This window comes from Phaethon aethereus (assembly GCF_964289735.1).
Source record: "Phaethon aethereus genome assembly, chromosome: 5".
Lineage (NCBI taxonomy): Eukaryota > Metazoa > Chordata > Aves > Phaethontiformes > Phaethontidae > Phaethon > Phaethon aethereus.
In genome coordinates, this window is record NC_138579.1 from 29,524,247 (window position 1) to 29,544,449 (window position 20,203).

At 40.2% G+C, this 20,203-nt stretch overlaps 1 protein-coding gene across 1 annotated transcript in view; it reads right to left on the reverse strand.

Annotated features, from left to right (window-relative positions):
• Window positions 1–20,203, reverse strand: part of PRORP (protein only RNase P catalytic subunit) — a gene marked incomplete at both ends in the record, with an annotated part of 53,591 nt that overhangs the window by 3,974 nt on the left and 29,414 nt on the right. The gene's annotated exons all lie outside the window — the stretch shown is intronic.

A 20,203-nucleotide genomic window follows, 5' to 3' on the forward strand; every position in this document is an offset into this window, starting at 1 on the left:
ACATTTTTTGAACACTTCCAGTGATGGTGACTCCACCACCTCCCTGGGCAGCCTGTTGCAATGTTTGACCACTCTCTCAGGAAAGAAATTTTTCCTAATATCTAGTCTAAACCTCCCCTGGCGCAACTTGAGGCCATTTCCTGTCATCCTACTGCTAGTTACTTGGGAGAAGAGACCAACACCCACCTCACCACAACCCCCTTCCAGGCAGTTGTAGAGAGCGATAAGGTCTCCCCTCAGCATCCTCTTCTCCAGACTAAACCACCCCAGTTCCCTCAGCCGCTCCTCATAAGACTTGTTCTCCAGACCCCTCACCAGCTTTGTTGCCCTTCTCTGGACATGCTCCAGCACCTCAATGTCCTTCCTGTAGTGAGGGGCCCAAAACTGAACACAGGATTTGAGGTGCAGCCTCACTAGTGCCGAGTACAGGGGCACAATCACTCCCCTACTCCTGCTGGCCACACTATTTCTGATACAGGCCAGGATGCTGTTGGCCTTCTTGGCCACCTGGTCACACTGCTGGCTCACATTCAGCCGGCTGTCAACCAGCTCCCCCAGGTCCTCTTCTACCAGTCGGCTCTCCAGCCACTCCTCCCCAAGCCTGTAGCGTTGCGTGGGGTTATTGTGACCCAAGCGCAGGACCCGGCACTTGGCCTTCTTAAACCTCATACAGGTGACCTCAGCCCATCGATCCAGCCTGTCCAGATCCCACTGCAGAGCCCTCCTGCCCTCCAGCAGATCAACACTGCTGCCAAACTTGGTGTCATCTGCAAACTTACTGCGGGAGCACTCGATCCCCTCATCCAGATCATCAATAAAGTATTGAACAAGACCGGCCCCAGAACCGAGCCCTGGGGAACACTGCTTGTGACTGGCCGCCAGCCGGATTTAATGCCATTCACCACAACTCTCTGGGCTCGGCCATCCAGCCAGTTCTTTACCCAGCGAAGAATACACCTGTCTAAGCCAGGAGCCACCAGTTTCTCCAGGAGAATGCTGTGGGAGATGCTGTCAAAGGCTTTACTAAAGTCCAGGTAGACAACATCCACAGGCTTTCCCTCATCCACTAGGCGGGTCACCTGGTCATAGAAGGAAATCAAGTTGGTCAAGCAGGACCTGCCTTTCATGAACCCATGCTGGCTGGACCTGATGCCTTGGTTGTCCTGCACATGCCCTGTGACAGCCCTCAAGATGAACTGTTCCATAATCTTCACCGGTACCGAGGTCAGGCTGACAGACCTGTAGTTCCCGGGATCCTCCTACCGGCCTTTCTTGTAGATGGGCGTCACATTGGCAAGCCTCCAGTCGTCTGGGACCTCCCCTGTGAACCAGGACTGCTGATAAATGATGGAGTGGCTTGGCAAGCTCCTCCGCCAGCTCCCTCAGTACTCTTGGGTGGATCCCATCAGGCCCCATAGCCTTGTGGGTATCCAGGTGGAATAGCAGGTCCTTAACTGTTTCCTCCTGGATTATGGGGAGTTTATTCTGCTCTTCATCCCTGTCTTCCAGCTCAGGGCGCTGAATAGCCTGAGGATACCTGGTCTGGCTATTAAAGACTGAGGCAAAGAAGGCATTAAGTACCTCAGCCTTATCCTCATCCTTGGTGACAATGTTCTCCCCCGCATCCAATAAGGGATGGAGATTTTCCTTGGCTCTCTTTTTGTTGTTAATATATTTGTAAAAGCATTTTTTGTTATCCTTTATGACCGTGGCCAGATTAAGCTCTAGCTGGGCTTTTGTTTTTCTAATTTTGTCTCTGCTTGACCTAACAAGATCCAATTCATTGTAGGAAGCGGCTCTTGAACACACAGAAAATACATTGCTATTATAAACCTCTCCTAGCTCTTGCAGCTTGAATGACATGAATGAGCTCAGGACGAGTTGTACAGCCATTTCAGAAATTTGGAGTCAGCTGAGGGAATTGAATCACATTGGGATTTAAGTAATACCTACGTTTGGAAATAATTCAGCATTGAAGCCTTTGTTGGTATTAGAGGACCGAGCCCTAAACCATACTGCTTTTCCAGCCCCACCTATTGTCGAAATATGAGAAGTACATGTGATCTGGGCTGCCCTGTGGGGAAGAAGCAAGCAGCAGTAAAAGGAAATCTGTGACCTCAGGATTAAGGGTTTATGAAAGCCACATCCAGACTAGCCTCCCACTTATGAACCAACATCCTGAGGTGGCAAATTCACTGCTACACCAGCTACTTTTCAGAGGGACTTTTCACCAGTCTCTTAGGGCTCTGCCTGTTCAGCAATAAATGCTTCTCAGGACAGGCACTTGAAGCTTTCCCTCCCCGGTTCACCCAGAGAGAGCTCATGGAGGGCAAAGGTTCTGCCTTTCAGCATCCAGTTTATTACTGTGCACTGCTTACAAAGCAGTGGCATTTCAATTCTGCCCAGAAAGAGAGAAGAACTGTTTCTTGAGACTGAATCATCACATTTGAAGGATGAGGACAGTATGCTCAACCTCCAGGGAACGGTGTTTCCTAATTTTTACCTGCATTTGCTACCACTATTTGTCAATATACAATCTCCTGATTTTTCTCTAATCCCTCTTCCTGCTTTTCTACCTATTCCCTCTCCCCTATTTTCTCCCTGCAATACCTCCAATTGCCTTTCCCTCTCTTGCTCTTTCCCCTCCTATTTGTGATCCTTATCATTATTTGGTATCATTATCTTTTGTTTCAGGGGCTAGAAAGCATTGTTCTTCCAGCCCTTGGGTACAACTTTAAAACACATTTAGTCTGATCTACCAGCATGTAGCAGTGGAAAGGGGTAGTCCCACTCAATCCTCTCTCAAGCTGCACATTCCCACTGCACATTCCCACCTAACAATGTCACAACTACCCATGAGCTCACTGATCCAACAAAATAATTTCTTTTTGCAGGGTTGAGCTTGCAGCCACAAAACTGATAGACCTGAGGCAAAGACGATGACTGATGGGGACACATCGCTGGAAGTGGTGAGAGCAGGAAGCGTGGGACTGCCCTTCTCAGCAAAGGACCTGCAGGTGGATCGAATTAAGTATGCCATGGATCTGGACCTGAGGATCTGAGAAAGGAGGCTAGAAGATTTTCTGCTTTCATTTCAACTGTTGACTTTCAAACTGCTGATACCAACGTTGACTCTGAGGGACTGAAGGCTCGGTTTTCATGGCGACATAGGATCTAATGCAAAGCACAAGAGCCTAACAGTACCTATCAGAACTGGCTTCGGGCTCCCAGGAGATCATGCTGGACATCAGCTATTTCTCTGCATTCATATAATCTACTTTTCCCTGGTTAAAACAAACAGGACATAATGTGAGCAGGAGAAGGCCAAATGCAGTAATTTCTGCCTATAACATGGCAGGTAAAAATAAAAATGGCATTCTCTCTATTGCATGTCCTGCATCTTTGAAGATACATTTCGGAACTCTTACTGGAACACCGAATTGAAAGATACAAACAGAAGCCAGCATTTTTATGTTACTGAAAGGCTTTCAAAGTAACTATACTAAGTAATAACATATCTTTTTGTCTATGTCACTAATTTATTTGATTATTAAATTATGAGGTTGTTAAAAATTGAAAAACTGAAGTTCAGTTTTTCAATACTGACATTTCTTTTTGGGATGTCTCATCTGGGCAATAAAAACTGGCTCGTCAATTTTACTTGTTTGTGGTCACTTTTATTTTCCAGTTCTCATGCACTGGCCCAGTCCTGCAAATAGCTGGATACAAATACCAAAGGAGAATCAAGTTTGTTAAGCTGACTTTATTAAACTTAGTAAAAAGTTAGGAATGTACCTACTACATTCACACACATTTTCATGTAGAGAAGTCAACAGTGAAGAAATACCGACCATGGGTAACTTAAGCAACCCCTTACAAATTCCAAATGAAAATACTTTCTCTTCTTGCCTAATGTTTTGCTACGATGAGGGAAGGTTAGCAGAAAGTCATGTGGAAAAAACAAAGTTCAAACATTTTTCAAAGAACACTCCAGAAAGAAGATCCCACAAAGTCTAAAATAAAAAACTTGACAGCAAGAGCACCCTGATGGGACAACAGAAGAAACAACTTTTAAAAGCAGACTATGAGTCAAAAAGAGCCTCAGGAACATAGCTGCACTAGTAGTACTGCAAGTCAAAAAAGAACTGCCAGTATTTGAGCTGCTGGAGTTTACCCTCAAGAAAAAAAGGAAACACCTTTTAATTACAATTATGGTTCAGCACAAAGGCATCTGGATTTCCAGATACAGATTGGTCAACTGGGGCTATTCCAAGTTTACAAAAAACTTTGCTGGCTTGGATCCAGCTCCCTCAAGTCTTTCTGAAGGCTATAACTAGTGTCACTTTGTACCTGCTAGTTATATGGACTTTCTTCTCCCACATACTATTAGCATATGAGGTTCTGTAGCATGAAGTGCTTCTGGGAAAAAACTGAGGTGTAAACTAGCTACAGTTTTGCAATGGAAAAACTCAAAACAGGCTTAAATCCCAATAAAATTAAAGGGAATCACCACTGAAAAATTTAGAAACTCCTGCTTGCATAACAGCATGCTGTCCCTCCTCTACTTGCCACAAAGATTAACCTTTATTTACACAACTAAGAGAAGATAGAAATTATTTTTGCTTTCACAAGATAAAAATAATTTTGTTCTGCACACTTCCTTGCCTGATGCAACTTTACTAAAGAGCATTTTATCTCATTTAAGGCTTGAGTGCTTAACAGGGGTGGCATACAGGGAGTCACAGAACTTACATGGGGGGTTTCCTAAGCGTGTCTACTCCTACGCCTGGGTGCTTCTGAAGAAAGGAAGACGTGAGACACACAGTACCACTTGTTTTAGTCATAAAGGAAACTGAACATAATACTGTTAACAAAGAAACAGCAGTAGTGATCTCTCACTTCAAAAGACACGAGTATTTTATTAATCTAGCATTTCCAAACATTATTTAAAAATTATTGTTATCTGCCACTACACAATGCAAATATGCTACATGCAATAAGCTCTATGTAAATACACCCTTTGAATGATCCCACATTATTTAGGCAGCAAACATCAGATGCTGAGTTGGATTATCTGTTCAAAAGGCAATCTGTGGAAAACATTCAAAAATATACAACACACATTTCCCATGCTATCTGTTCTCTTGAGAATGAGGATTACAAAACTAGTGAAAGAATGACCTTTTATTAATATTAGTATCTTTCAAATTTGTCAGCAGAGCATATAAAAACACATTTTGTCTGAAAACAGGAATTACAAGACGCCATTCTGCAGAGAAGGGAAAATAAGTATGAATAGACTGGCTGCTTCAATTCATATGGCAAGACGCGGCTGAGGCAGAGTAGGAAGAAGAAGTTGTGAATCGCTCCTGTTCTGCACAAATCACTGGTCATGCAACAAGGCACTAAAAGCACTACTGAATTATATAGATAACTATCGTTGCAGTCGGTCTTACTTTCTTTTCCTCTGACAGGCCAGATCAGGATCCATGTTTCTTTCTGAACTACACAGACATGTTAATCAACTGTTTGTGAAGATCACTACATCCTCCCCCAAGAAACTCAGGCTTTTAAGTATATGCTGAATACGTTCTGCTTGCAGTCCATTTCATCATTTATCAGTTACATTTAAATTGTCACAGTCTTTGTCAAGCTTCTCCTTGACATTAACCTTAACATTTTACTTACAATGCAAACAATTTTGTGATCACAGCACTTTAGCAAACGGCTCTGATGGAGCCAGGGTGCAGCCACTAAGTAAGAAACTACACACAGATCGATGGAAGAGTGAATACCAGCTGTTCACAAATGTATCAAGTATCTCCCAATGTGGTTCTTCTAAGCACACTGCTAATAATTATTTTTTCTATGATTTTTTTAATTATTAAAAATAATCCATAATTAAATGGATGTATGTATCCCGTGTGCATGTTCTAACTCTGATTTCTGCACCCTAATCTGTGACTCGGTGAAAACCTAGCACATTTGTACAATACTTTGCCTGAGTGTATAAATTTTCTCTTTCCTTGGGACGGTCCCAGAGATATGAGCTACCTCCCCACATGTAAATGAGTTCTTTTTTGTTTCTGCAGCAATACCATTTTATGGAATTCCCCCTCCACTACCAAGCTCCCGCCCTCATCTCGCAATGCACTTTATTTTTTTTCTGTTGTGCTGATATAACCTATTTGTTGGGCCATGTTGTCAACCAGATCATGGCACAATTACAACTGCGCTCATACAACAGGGCTTCTGGATCAGAGGAGCCGGGGTGAAAACAGGTGGGGAGGCAGAGCAGTAGGACAGAGAACGCATACTCCGCAGGATCATGCTGATGTTGAGCTCCTCATATCATGTAAAAAGCCTGAGCTTTGCAAATAGGAAATAAAGCAACTGAAAATGCTGTAACTGGCACTTAACATCTTAAAAATCAGCAATTTATACCTTAAAAGAACCACTTTTCAGGTAAGAATAAATATCAGCAGTTTCCCATCAGAAGGGAACTTTTCTATACAAATCACTGGATAGTTTTGCAGTGATCCACATTTACAATTCTGCACAATTTAATGGCGATCAAATGCAGGAATTAAGCTGTGAGAGCAGGAAATCCTTGTCACACTGAAAGATAGATCCTCATCCTTTACATTTCACAACAGCCCTATGAAGTAAATGTATAATTACATCTCCATTTTACACAAGTGCATGATGGAGCACAAGGAAGACAGAGTAATTACTCTACCTCATACAAGGAACTATGAACAGAGCAGGATACAGATTTCCTAAGGCTTCACTGCCACTCACCTGTGCTGATAGCTAGATCACGATGTGCCACGTGTCCCAGGTTCAAAGGTTAGCTTGCTGCAGGACAACCTGTCTCCTTGGACACTACTGGTGGTTTCCCACTTGTCAGATGGGAAACCCCTGAACACTTCTGCTGGGAGTCACACCATTCACTGACTTAGCAAAATGTGGCTCACCTCTATACAGGTAAAGCAAGAAGACGTATTCACCCCAGAAAAATTTAAATTGTTGTTAATAAATCATGTTTGCCATCACATATGGTTTCACTAACTGCCATTTAAAAGCAAAACACACCTACAATCAAGTACCTACTAATAACAGCAACAAACTGCTCTATTTTTGTTATTGTGTTATTTTCACCTGTTGTTAGTGCAGCCTCCCAGCAAACACTGTAGCTGTGCAACTGCAGAGGAAACCCCAACGCTTACCACAGGTACACAGCTGCTATAGACACACTGTCAGGTGGGGCTGAACATGAGCATTCTCTGCAAACCAAAGGTTAGCAAGGAATCAATTCCCACCATCACCACATTTATTTGACTTACAGTTTCATCATTTTTAGTTCACTTTTTACATACTGTAGACAAAGAAGCTCCAAAAACCTGTGTACTTTAGTACCACACCCAGAAGAGAGAGAGAGGATGCAAAGCAGGAGTTTCTTCCCACAGCACGGCCAGTTACCCAGGGAAGGCAAGGGTGCTGCTTGCAAGAAAGGCTGGGCTTTCTCACTGAGCCTGATAATTTCACCAATGCAGATGCAGTACCATTATCACAGCACCAAACACAACGGAAGCTGCTTCTTATATTCTCTACATTATTACTGATGACACAGTGTAAATTAGTCACAAAGTCCTCTTTACTCAAAGGCAGGGGCAGCATACGCATTTCTTCATCCCCTGCAGACTACCTGCCCCTGACTAGCATGGGGACAGCTACTTAGAAGGGAAAGCAGTAATGGATGAGTAAGTAACAGTCTCTAAGCTTAATCAGCCTGGTTTACTTTATGGTCTTGAGACACCTGACAGCTAACTCCTGGCAATTGCCCCTTATGACATTGGGAATCTCTGCAATACTGCAGAAACAATATTCTTGGGAATATTTGTATCCTGTGTTACAGTAGGACTATTCAGATTGATGCAACACACACATCATCATGCGAAACTCTACCAGTGACAGCACTTCACACATCAATGACAGCAATCACACATTATTTAACATGTTTTAACCTGTCTACATTGACTCCACACCTAGAATTGACTTATCCTCTCTTGCCGCACTCACTAAAGATATGTCTAACTCCTTATCACAATTCATTAAAATCTGAAGTTCATTTTTAGATGCCATTTTCTGCTCTTGACTTCCCAGTCAACTCTATTAATCAAAGACAGATTATTGATTGAGCAGGAAAACAAAACCATAAAAGCAAAGATACCCAAGCTGATTTAATATAGATTGAGGATTGTATGGTAGCCTCAGTTTGCTCAGATGAGGTGATGCCTAAATAGAGCTCTGCTGTTTGCCGAGTAAGTTTGTATTCAGAGACATCCTGAGGATGCTCTGGCAGCCAGGTCCAAACTGCCTGGGTACTAAGACACTCGGTGGCCCTGCACAGTCCAGTGTTCCCACTGACTGGAGGGCTTGGCTCAAGTGCAGCACTGGGTCAATGTAGACATATTACTTCCAGGTCAAAAGTAACTACAAGGATATTACATAGACTGCGTCCAAGCTAACGAGCTCTTTTGAATCCTGGGTGGTGGGGATAGTAAAACAGAGCAACCATAAACAGATTCAGCTCAGGTACCAAAGCAGTAACGTAATTTATATTTTCCTGTATTCATGGTACCCTGGCTGTTATGCCAGTAAGAGAGATATCTTTAATTACAACTCTACTTGATTTCAACTGAAGGTGGAACCTGCTCAAAATAATCTCCGAAACAGTTCTGAATGTAGAAATAATGTATTTGTAATTAGGCTCTGACATTATATTCTGCTATATTATAAACTATAGGTAAAATTTCCAATTGCAAACAAGCTGGAGGAGACACCTGTTTTTTATTCTACTGACCAGCTCAGAGAACAGCAAACCAAACCTATGTAAATTAACTTTAGGTTTGGAAGGACTGTTACTAATTTCTCCTGTGCAACCTGACGGTAGGGATAGGTCCTTCCCAGCACAGAGGCATGAAAAAAAGGTTTTGCAATAGGTATTTTCTAATATGTAATTCAATTACACCCATATCCTGTTCTGCCTTATTCCCAAAAGGCATCACAAGTAGTGATTTGGTGGATAGTGAAACAATATTTCCTAGGAGAATTAACAGAATCAAGGCAGGATGCATGCAGGGACTGAAGAAATCTATACACCACTTACTACACAGAACTTAAATTGTGTGTATGACATGGAGGATAGGGAGGCAGAAGCAGGATCATCAGGTGGAGGAGACACTAGCTTTTTGAAGTCTGACTTTTCAGAATGGATTGTCACTTTTAAAAGATCTTAGACACTTTGTCAGACCTTACACCTGACAAACCTTTTGGTGTGACCATTCTTGCTCACACTTTTTGAATGTCACTCCTTTTGAATGGTAGTGTTTTCATCATCATGATCTTTAGATGAATAAAGGTCAACCATGAATAAAAAGAAAGAAAAATGGGTAGTGACAATAGTTAGCATAGCATGTTATTAAATGAACAATGTGAAGAACTCCAGAAATGATGTCAAAAAAAAGAGATGGACAGTTGGGGAATTGCTGAATTTTATAGTATAAATTACAAGAGAAAAGCAGGCAATTTCTTCTGACTCCTACAACAATTCAAGAAATACGTGGACAAACAAACAAACATTCTTTAGTTGCATAATGGCATTTTTGGAAGCTGAATTTTGCAATTCACTGCAGTGTCAGTCAAGTTTCTCAATCCAAAAGTTTTGTTAGCCAACTACAATACCATTTTCTTCCCCAATCACTTACAAAAAAATGTAATGTTGGTTTTAAACATGCAAGCAGATCCTTTGATGTTGGCTCAGCAATTATGAAGTAGGCCTAAAGATGGCAGAGAAAGGGTGAATCTGAAATCCAAAGTAGCATTTTGATACGGCAGCAACTGGGAAATGTTCAATTTTCAATTAACTATAGCCCAGTCCTAGCAGCTTAAGTTTTGTATTTTAATTATGGACTGGCAGTAAAATGTTTCCTTTAATGAATTTGAATTTTCTGAATGTCCTCCTTTCTTAAGTCATGTAAAAGGGCAAAGATATTTCTCTTTTTCTTATCTCTGAGATATTTTTTCTATGTAGCTGATAGCATTGTATACTTTCATGTCTCCTCTTACTCATCTTCTTTCTTGCAACAAAGAATAAATACCAAGATCTTGACAATACATACGGGGCATCTTACATGGATATGTTTAAATCCAGATCTCTCCTAGGCACTTACTGGTTTGTACCAAAACCTGGAAATTTGCAAAGTATTAAAAAGAGTTATCAGTATCACCCTTCCACACCAAGGAGATGAGGTAGGTGATTCTGTCTATCCATGATTATACATGAGTAGGAAAATAAATACGTAAAAGCTGAAAGGACATGAAGTGTTACCTGCGTGTTTCCACATATCAATACTATCCTTTGTTCTCATCCTTGAACTCTTTCTGCCTGCTCTGCTGTTTCTTCAACAGTATTTTCTTACCGATCACTACTACACATTGCTTCACTGCACCAAGTACTATGTAGATCATCTTTATTTTCGTAAGGAAGCAAGTTACATAAAAATGAAAAGGTATGAGGTTTTACTTATTTTTATAGAGGCTTCAGAAGTGACACTTTACCTATCAGAGCCACGGACTGTAAATGGAATAATTGTCCCAGCTTCAAGGGTCTGACAATCTTTCACTGTACATCCAGTCTTTGCCATTACGTTGGTACCCCTGCATTTCTACTATTATTGTAGCAGCTGTATAAAACAACTTAAGGCCATTAGAGTCTCTCTTATCATTTCTCATTTTAGAAAGAATGTAAAAAGCTCACTATTAGAAAGGAACATTTGTGAACTAAATACAGCTGTGCCAGTCTTAAGATTTTCACAGTGTGGGTCAGAAGTTAAGTACTGAAAATCCAAAATGTGAGCAGGATCTCTGGGTGGTGATGGCAGCAGCGGTGGCAAAGGGGTGTTACGAAAATGAAAGCACAAACTTGACTGATCCTTTCCATAGATAGGAAATAACTTGGTGCAGGACTGAAATCGGCTTTGTAAGACTGAAACTGACAGTTTAAAAGATACCAGTATTTTAGATCGCGCCACTGTCCCATGCAGATGTCTGCACAGCGTCACTGACCTAGTCTGATGTTAAGTGTTTTCCCCCCCTCTCCAATCTGTGGTTCAAAAAGTCCCAGACGGTACTTTTATTCTTTGAGGAAAGGTGCTGCAGCAGCTGGGGAGATCACGGTTACAGAAGGCACAGACATGGTGCTGTTCAAGGCACATTAAACCTATGCTTCTGCAGCGACACCCTATGTTTTAATAAACTTGATAGTTCCACAAAAACTTTAAAATAAAGACGATTTCTATGCTCACAGGTCAACAGGCTTATCATCCAGGCAGAATGACACGATAACCAAGGAAACCCATCAGTAAATTGATTGCTTGCAGTCAAAAAAAAGAATCAGACTATGACATGCAGCAAACATTTGTAACACAATTTTCACACTGCTTTTCTTCTGTTTCTCATTAGTAATATTTTCCTGTTGCCTGCTACAGATTGCTATGCAGAGATAAAGAGGTTACCTTCAAAAACAATTGTTCCAATAAGAACAATTTTGCAGTTAGTAACCCAAATAAACAGATTAACAAACACTACTCAAGTGAGTGGTGATTTCTCTTTGAAGGACAAAAAGATGAAAAAATTGTTTAATATGAAAGAGAACATATAAAATGTTCTTCTTCAACAGGACGAAAATCAGCAGAAGCAAACTCAAGCACAAAGGTCTGAGGTGGAAGAGCAGCCGTGTGGTCACAGTCAGGCCATGTGCTCCGGCTAAAGCATACATCAAGGCTTTCAGCAACGAGGGACCAAGGAAGGAATCTGTTTAATATTGGTAAAAGCATAATACCAGGCTGGAGAAAACTTAGGGGACTTTCATGTACACCAGTACACCTTGCACTGCCAGTCCCATGAGGCAGAGGTTCAGCTATCTCATTTGGATCAAGGCTGCCCTCCCTGGTAAGTAACATACTGTTTCTGCAAAACCAGGAAAAATCTGATGCAGAGTGTATCACAAGTGACTGTAAACTATGGGTCAGCATTATTTTTCCTAAAACAGTCATCACCTTTGATTGTACATCACTGCAGACTCATGCCATTTTACTACTAGTAAGACTGCAGGCAATATCTACGCCTGAAGATCCTAGGCAGTGAATGTTTGAAAGCCCCCCACAATAGCTACAATCCACAAGATCTAATTTACTTCAATGCTTTTAATATACAGTCTACAATACTCAATAGCTGGACACTGGGCAGGCCACTGTTTTATCTAAAGTATTTTTCTTTAACTCAGGAGATAAGATACAGCAATTTGACAAACAGATAATATTGTCAGCTCTTACAAATTAATTATGGATGATATTTGGCATTTGTCTAAAAGCTCTACCTCCTGGGAACAACTGGTTATATGAAAATCTTCATCTACTTAGTAATTTTTTTGTCCCTGTAGTCAAGAGAAATAAGCTTGAGAATACGAAAATATGACCACCAGCACAGCCTGGACAACAGAAACCAAGTAAGAACCACCCACCCCCTATTTCATAAAAGGATCTCTTTTTTTAAACAAATTTTGCTTTGGGGACTCAGCATTATGGTTTCCAGGCATCTGTATATGACTGGATCGACAGCACATTTGAGGAATTCTGTTGCATCTTTCCCTCCTTTGTCCATTTCCATGGAAAAAATGCAGATACCCACCTAACAATTCCTGGAGCACCCAGGACCAAACAGTACTACTCAAGTGCAAAAGAGCACTACAGTTTCAGAAGTATTTTGTTTACCAAATTTATCAGATAGCTACGGGTTACAACTGTGTCATATTACTGGTTATGTTAGCTAGGCTGGCAGAGTGAATGGGCTTGTAGAAATGACAGTGAGTGGGATGAGAAAAAAGAAATCCCTAACCTATAGCATTTGTATTTCTGAAAGCCCATTTGGGGATGCCCATTGAATGGAAAGTTAGAGCTTTTCACTCTGCAAGGCATGAAAGTATGAAGATACATACATATCAATGAGAAGTGAAAATGTCAAAAGCCTCCAGTTCTTTTATTTAAGCCACTTCCTTTAACTATTGAGACTTAGGGCCATCATACACAAATGGATTTAAACAGTACAGTGCAATGTTTTACAGGGATACCATGGAAATTCCTTCAGACGCTAAAAGCAGTCTAGCATCATTAACTTTAGGCAAGCCCAGGATAACTACTCCTAACAAAGAACAGAGTAAATCAACATCATTAAGACTGACTGGTTCTGCTCTATGACTACCTGCTTGCAACCCTCTTACTACTACTTCATTTTATTTACTCAAATGCGTGCCAACTTAAGGCTGCAGTGGAAGAAAATTCCTATAAATCAATCAATCAATCAGGTAGTATAGGCAGTATTCAGGGAATACCAATCTTACACTGTGCTTTCCTCAAACTTGCACTGAATGTAGAGGCTCAGTTTCCAATGAACTACAGCTCTAATAAGCACCTGCATCACACTTCTACCCACCCACCCCCAGTATATAGTGTAAGCACTAGTTTACCCAAATATCACACAATGAGGAGATAAACAAGGAGAGAAGGCAACAGCAAGGTTGATCTTCCCACAGTGGTACACCACGTAAGTCCGGAACAACTCCACAGAACCAGTGGAACTGAACTGGCTTTTAACTTCTGTTAGAGAGCTTATGGCACACATTGTACACACCTTGCTCACAGAGCCATGACAACATGACTCCTTAAAAGCACAAGACTCAAAAAGATTCAAAATATTAGAAACGGAAGAAATATTACTGCCAACTCACTGTTTCCTTTTTGGTGATCGTAGAAGTGAGCAGGTAAATGGATGAGTGCTGGAGAATGATGAGGACAGACATAAGCATCACTACTATTTCCTGATTTACATAAAAGGTGACCTAGTATTGTCAATATGACAAAAGCACAGGTCCAGTTTTAACAGTCACTACAGGAAACATTGTGCAAGGACATGACAATGCAGTAGTTGGAAACGGTAGAAATTATTTGGAAAAATTAGAAGTATCAGTTAATACTTCATAAAATCGGTTTGAAAAGAGAATATATTTTGTTTGCATAATTTTGATAGCCTCTTTAGCTTCTGACTCACCTGTCTCATTAAAACTTCAACTCATATTTCCAGCTAGAATTGTGAAAAGAACTATTCAGATCATTAAAGAACTGACTGGTGAATAATAAATCAGGAAGAAACAGCATCACAAGCTAGTATCTCTGGGTGGAAAGGAAAAAAACAGTAGATACTTGTAAAGATTAGTATGAAATATGTAAATTATTTGAAATAAGAGAATTTCTCATGAAGAGGAAGGTTTCCTAACAATAACACAGGGCAGGAAGTGCAATGCCAGAGATTAAGCATTCAAAGTGACGTAAAATGTAATTTTGGGGATTATCATATTTAGGAAACAATATTTATAGAATAGAGAAGATGAATGTTCATTTGATGGAGAGACACGTAAAAAGGAGAACTCTAACACAAATGATGCTTTATCAGGTTGTGTCTTCAATGACTAATTTTTAAGATCTTGAAGTAGGCATCTTTCTTGGAGGATGGGGATTTAAGAGTTCTATTGCATAACAGATAGCACCTTGGGGCCATAGCACCATGGCTCCTAATAAGTAAATACATACATACAGTTTTAAATTTTCAGTTCATCCTCTACCATTTAGAAAAATACAAGCCAGAAGATCTAAAAAGTGGTAAAAACATGTAAGCAACAGAGGATATCAGGTTAAGAAGGAAATAAGGAAAAGTGTTCAGAGAGTTTCCGGAAGTACTAAGGAAAGTTCCACAGCACAGGAAGTTCCACCTCAACATGAGGAAAGACTTCTTTACTGTGAGGGTGACGGAGCACTGGAACAGGCTGCCCAGAGAGGTTGTGGAGTCTCCTTCTCTGGAGACCTTCAAAACTCGACTGTGGATGTGTCTCTGTGCAACCTTCCCTAGATGACCTTGTCTTGGCAAGGGGGTTGGACCAGATCATCTTCAGAGGTCCCTTCCAATACCCACCATTCTGTGATTCTGTGAAAGTTGTCTTGCTTTACCCACGCAGATAGGGATGACCTTATACACAAGATCGACCTCGGCAGCAGTAAGCCACTGACCTGCTAGACTAGTACAACATGCATATGAGGTGATCCAGCAGATACGAGGCTCATTTTCAGGAGATCCTGCAACTCAGGACCTCCTCCGCAGTTTATTTCAGCTTGGGTCACATTGCTATGACTTTTCTCCTAGAAGCAGTCCCAAGAATCCCTGTATTTCCTAGAGCTCATTCTATGACAGAGGAAGAAACCATGTAGATTAGCATTGCCTGTGCTGGAGATCAGCCTGTGGGTTGCTTTTTTTTTTTCCTGAAATTTTAAAGAACAGCAGCAGCAGCAAAAGTAGCCATTGCTTTCTTATTATGTTCTTGGTACTGGTATTCTTACATCACTCCTGTTCCTCACTTGATACCAAGCAACAAAACCATTTACAAGTCCCAGCACGTACAATAGTAGCTTAATTACATTTTGTATGGACAGATCAGGTCTGATTATAACCATTAATAGACACGCTTACAAGGCTTCTAGGCATTTCACATTTTGTACTATTCCAGACCATGTTTCGATTGCATTGGTGGTGGGGAGTTAGACAGATGATGCCAAATCACTGCTCCCTGCTCCTGCTATCTCCGTTGCTCTCTTGTAATTGAACCACAGCAGAAGCACACCACACATCACCCATGGGAGACTGAAATGGATTGCTGCAGTGGCACACACAAACTTCCAAACCTTTCTGAGGTGGAATTAATTTTCAATTTTGTTTAAAATCTTATATTCATCTCATCTCTTACACTTAAAAAAATAAAAATAAAAAGCTTATTAGGAATTTTCATTCTCTACAATTAAGAATGTATTTTAAAAAATGCTGAAAAATCCATAGGAAACTTTGTCTTGTTATACTAACGACAGGTAACCTGCAAGACCAGGATACTTCAAGCTGAGTTGCTCACAGTCAAACAGGAGATCAACCATTACACACTAAAATGCTGGTTTCCTGAGTCCGATTTGAGGGACATAGCCTTTAGCCCAACGATAGCCCTGATTGTCATCATACACACCTAGGCGGAACAACGACCCTATCAAGAAAGGAACAGTTAAAAATGAAAAAGAAACAAAAATCCGCATGATACCTATGTGGGTATACCTACAATTGTATACAATTTTTTTTTATTCCAGATAATTTATAAAAAGAATATGCTAGTTATTTGAATGGAGACTGTTCACCATTTCTCAGCACAAGCAGCAGAGGCCATCAGATAAAATTAACGGACAGCAGGTTTAAAACAAAGACAAGCACATGTGTTATCATATCCTATATAAATGTGGGACTCATTGCCACAGGATGGCTTGAAAACCAAAGGCAAAAATAAGTTGGGAAGGAAATTAAATAAATTTATCAAAGAAAACTCCACCAATGGCAATTAAATTTCCTAGTCAGGATGCAACTTCTTCATCTAGAAGTTCCTAAATGAGTAACAAAATCTGGGAGATTATAACAACTGGAAACATCCCTCCAAACTTGTCTTGTTCTTGCACTCCTAATCCACTGCTGACCACTGTCTGATTAGACAGGTTACATACTTTGGTTTGAAACAATACAAATGCTCTTATCTTTTTAATAGCAAAGAGGAGAAATTTTTTTTAATGATTTCTAGAAATTGACTCCACTTATGGTATGGTCCTGGTAGCAGCCTACAGAGAAGTGACAAGTATTTGAACAAGATCTCTTCTTTATATTAGAATATGTAAACATATTAGTTTAATCTAATTTGATGTAACTTAGATTCACACCACAGATAAAGGCGTAAGTCTGAATTAGTCTGGGGACTATTTTATTTTGACTTTTTTTTACCCTGCCTCCTTCCCCCTCCCTTGTTTGGAGGAACTGCACAAACATACCCTTAAATAAGCAAAAGATAGAACAGGGACAGCCTCTTGCCTGTCACCTCTGCATCTGATGTACAAAATCAATACTGTAAAAAGGTGGGGTTTTCATAATACGTGTTTGATGCAAGAGGTCACCTGTAATGGGCAACAGTATTTTGGATAAGAATTAAGAGTTTTTACAACTTTTCAGAAGTTCAGTTTGAAATAGGAATTCTTGAGAATTGGTTTAAGCAAGCATACTGCAAGTGTGATCATGTTCCCAGCATGGAATTTTAATTCTGGTGAAACTGGTCTCCTAGATTCAGATAGGAGTTCCTGTTTCCATGTTCTAGACAACATGAAACAATGAGTTTATGAACAAATTTAGATTAAAAGCTGTGGACAATTGTACTTGACTTGCTATGAGTCTAAGATGAATAAAAAATAGAATTACTTTAACTTTGGTTTTAAACTTCACTACAGATTATAGTAATTTTATAACCTCAATTTAAATGTATTGAATTACCTGTACATAAATGTCTCTTCCACTCTTGCTCTACAAGTAGAATGCAACTAGTAAAAAAACAACGAATGCAGCTTAATGGATTGTTGGATCGTTAATCAGTATGTAAATATATTGAAATCCTGGGGAATAACCTACTGTTCAAAATATTTAGGCTTTCCTAACTTCATAAATAAATCCAAAGGCAGTTTAGGCTTTTGTTCCATTGTACTGTTTTTCCTTCAGATAACACAGCTTCCAAGTATGTCTTCTTTCCTACTTTTACTAAAAATAGCATGTCAGATGTAAAAGCCAAGTGTGAACCCAAAATTGATTGCTTTTCAAAATATATAAATAAATCCAGATGTACATAAATGAATGCAATCGCTGTTCTGAGGATTTTATCTACCTTACCTTAAGACAATACTAAAAACCAGCATTTCTCAGGCTCAGATCAAATATTTATTCTTACACAGAATTGGCCTATAGTAACCCAACCTTCACATTTTCTGGCTTGCTTCCTACATCGTAATAGCACTATAGTGTCTCACTATTATGGAGACTTTCCATATGAAAATCACTTCTAAAGAAGCAGTTCAGTTCCCTAAAGACCAGGTTTCCGATCTGGAGGCCCAGCATGCCTCTTACTGCCACATTGATAACAATTCCATTAATAGGTGAATCAGTCAGGCTGCCCAAAGAAATCTCATCTTGTGGTTTCTAAGGGAGAAGTGAAAACAGCAAGATTGAAACTCAAACAGTTCAGAAGATACCGTCATTTGACTTCATCACCCAGATTCTCGCAGGACTTCACTAAAACACAGAACAAACAACTTGTTGCTACAGTTACCAAGTTCACTAGGACATAAATCATCAAGGCACGTTCCTTCTGCTCTGATGAATTTCAAGCTTATATTCCTAGTGATTAGAAGAATTCTTGTTATGAAAGATATGATGCAATTCCCCTCATAAAAAAGGAGTGCTTGGGTGCTCCTGTACTTACCTTTGCTTATGCTGCTATCACCAAATACAAAAGTAGGTATTATAAATACCAGACAGAAACCAACAGAGATCATTAATTTAATCACATAGTTTTTATTCAGTTTTATAGCCAGCAACAGAGGTTGCAAATAGTAAGGGGAGGCAACACCAGGAAGTATCTGACTTTGAGAGAAACAAACAGGGAAGAGAAGTCAAAATGCCTGATAGATTTTTTTTTTTTTTTAACCTGCTCAGTTTCTGCTGCTCTGTTCTTCTCACCAGGAAACAGAAATCAGATTGGAAACCTCTGAAAGGAAAAATAGTTGCTTAGAGTTGACTGTTGAGGCATTTAGTCAGGGAATCCTGCCAGCTTCCCTCCCTCCCCCATTTCACAATATTGGGAAGTTAAAAGTTTTGAGAAAATTGCCCTGTATACACTGATAGCCAGCCTGACTTTGTATTTCCTTTCTTAAGAAGTCCTATCTGCCTCCTACTCTCCCCTCCCAGTGCTGCAGAAGCAGCAAAGGATGTTGGAGCATATGCTTCCCTATGGGAAGGGCCAAACTTGGTGGCTCAAGGTATGTAGTCAACACCTGCGTTTTGTCGGTGGAAGCATACATGCTGACCACTCGCAGGAGTACTTCTACAACCTCTGACACACTGATGTCCAATACACCTTCACTTACTGTGCATTGGTATACCAAGTTGAATATATTAAATGTCCTTTTATTTCTCTTTTAGCCACAAATGGAAATTGTCAGGTTTCAAGAACTGCAAGGAGAGAAGGAAGACGTGCAGGCCAGGCCTTTCCCCTAGGTTTCACAGGCAAACGAGTACAGTCTCCTTCACCTTTCCTGAGAAGCTTTACAGCTTTGCTCTTCTGGATCTGGTGACCAAAATTTTTGAGCTTGATCTATTCTATTTTAGGATTGCCGCAATATAGGAGGGGAGGGGGAAGATTTCAGCATATCACTATCAGTCTCTTTTATGTGGGTTCAGAGAACTTGTCTCAGTCCACCTGCTGAGATATTCAAGGAACCCCAGAAATTAACTGATGAGAGATGAATGCAATGCTGAATGTTCCAGTCACACATCTCTAACACTAAAAATAGATGAAGTTTCAAGGGTACCCCTTAGTGCTTGAACTCTTCTCTTCTAAGATCATGTTCAAAATATTTAGGCTTTCCTAACTTCATAAATAAATCCAAAGGCAGTTTAGGCTTTTGTTCCATTGTACTGTTTTTCCTTCAGATAACACAGCTTCCAAGTACGTTTTCTTTCCTGCTTTTACTAAAAATACCATGTCAGATGTAAAAGCCAAGTGGTTTTTCAACAGAGGTTGAAGGTGATTTTCAGTGAAAACACCAAAAATCTTGATCTTTACAATTTGTGCAATACTTAAAGGAAATGGAAGTACAGGTCTAAAGAATGAAACACGTGTTGCAAAGATAGAAATCTCTCCAATCTTTAGCAATAGGGCAAATGTTTCATTATTGTGGAAATGCAAACTTGGACTACCATTAGAAGACCAAAAAAAAAAAAGAGACGGAAAAGGCTGGGAGCAAATGAACAAACACATGTCTGACTGCTTTGTTGAGTGGTAAGACAAGAGTTGGTGGGAGGAAGAATTGATGAACTGTCACAGTATGACAAATAAGACCTCTGTTGGATGTATTGATTCTGAACAGAGAATGACTCATGGATCTACTTAATTCTTGCTTCATTTACAGAC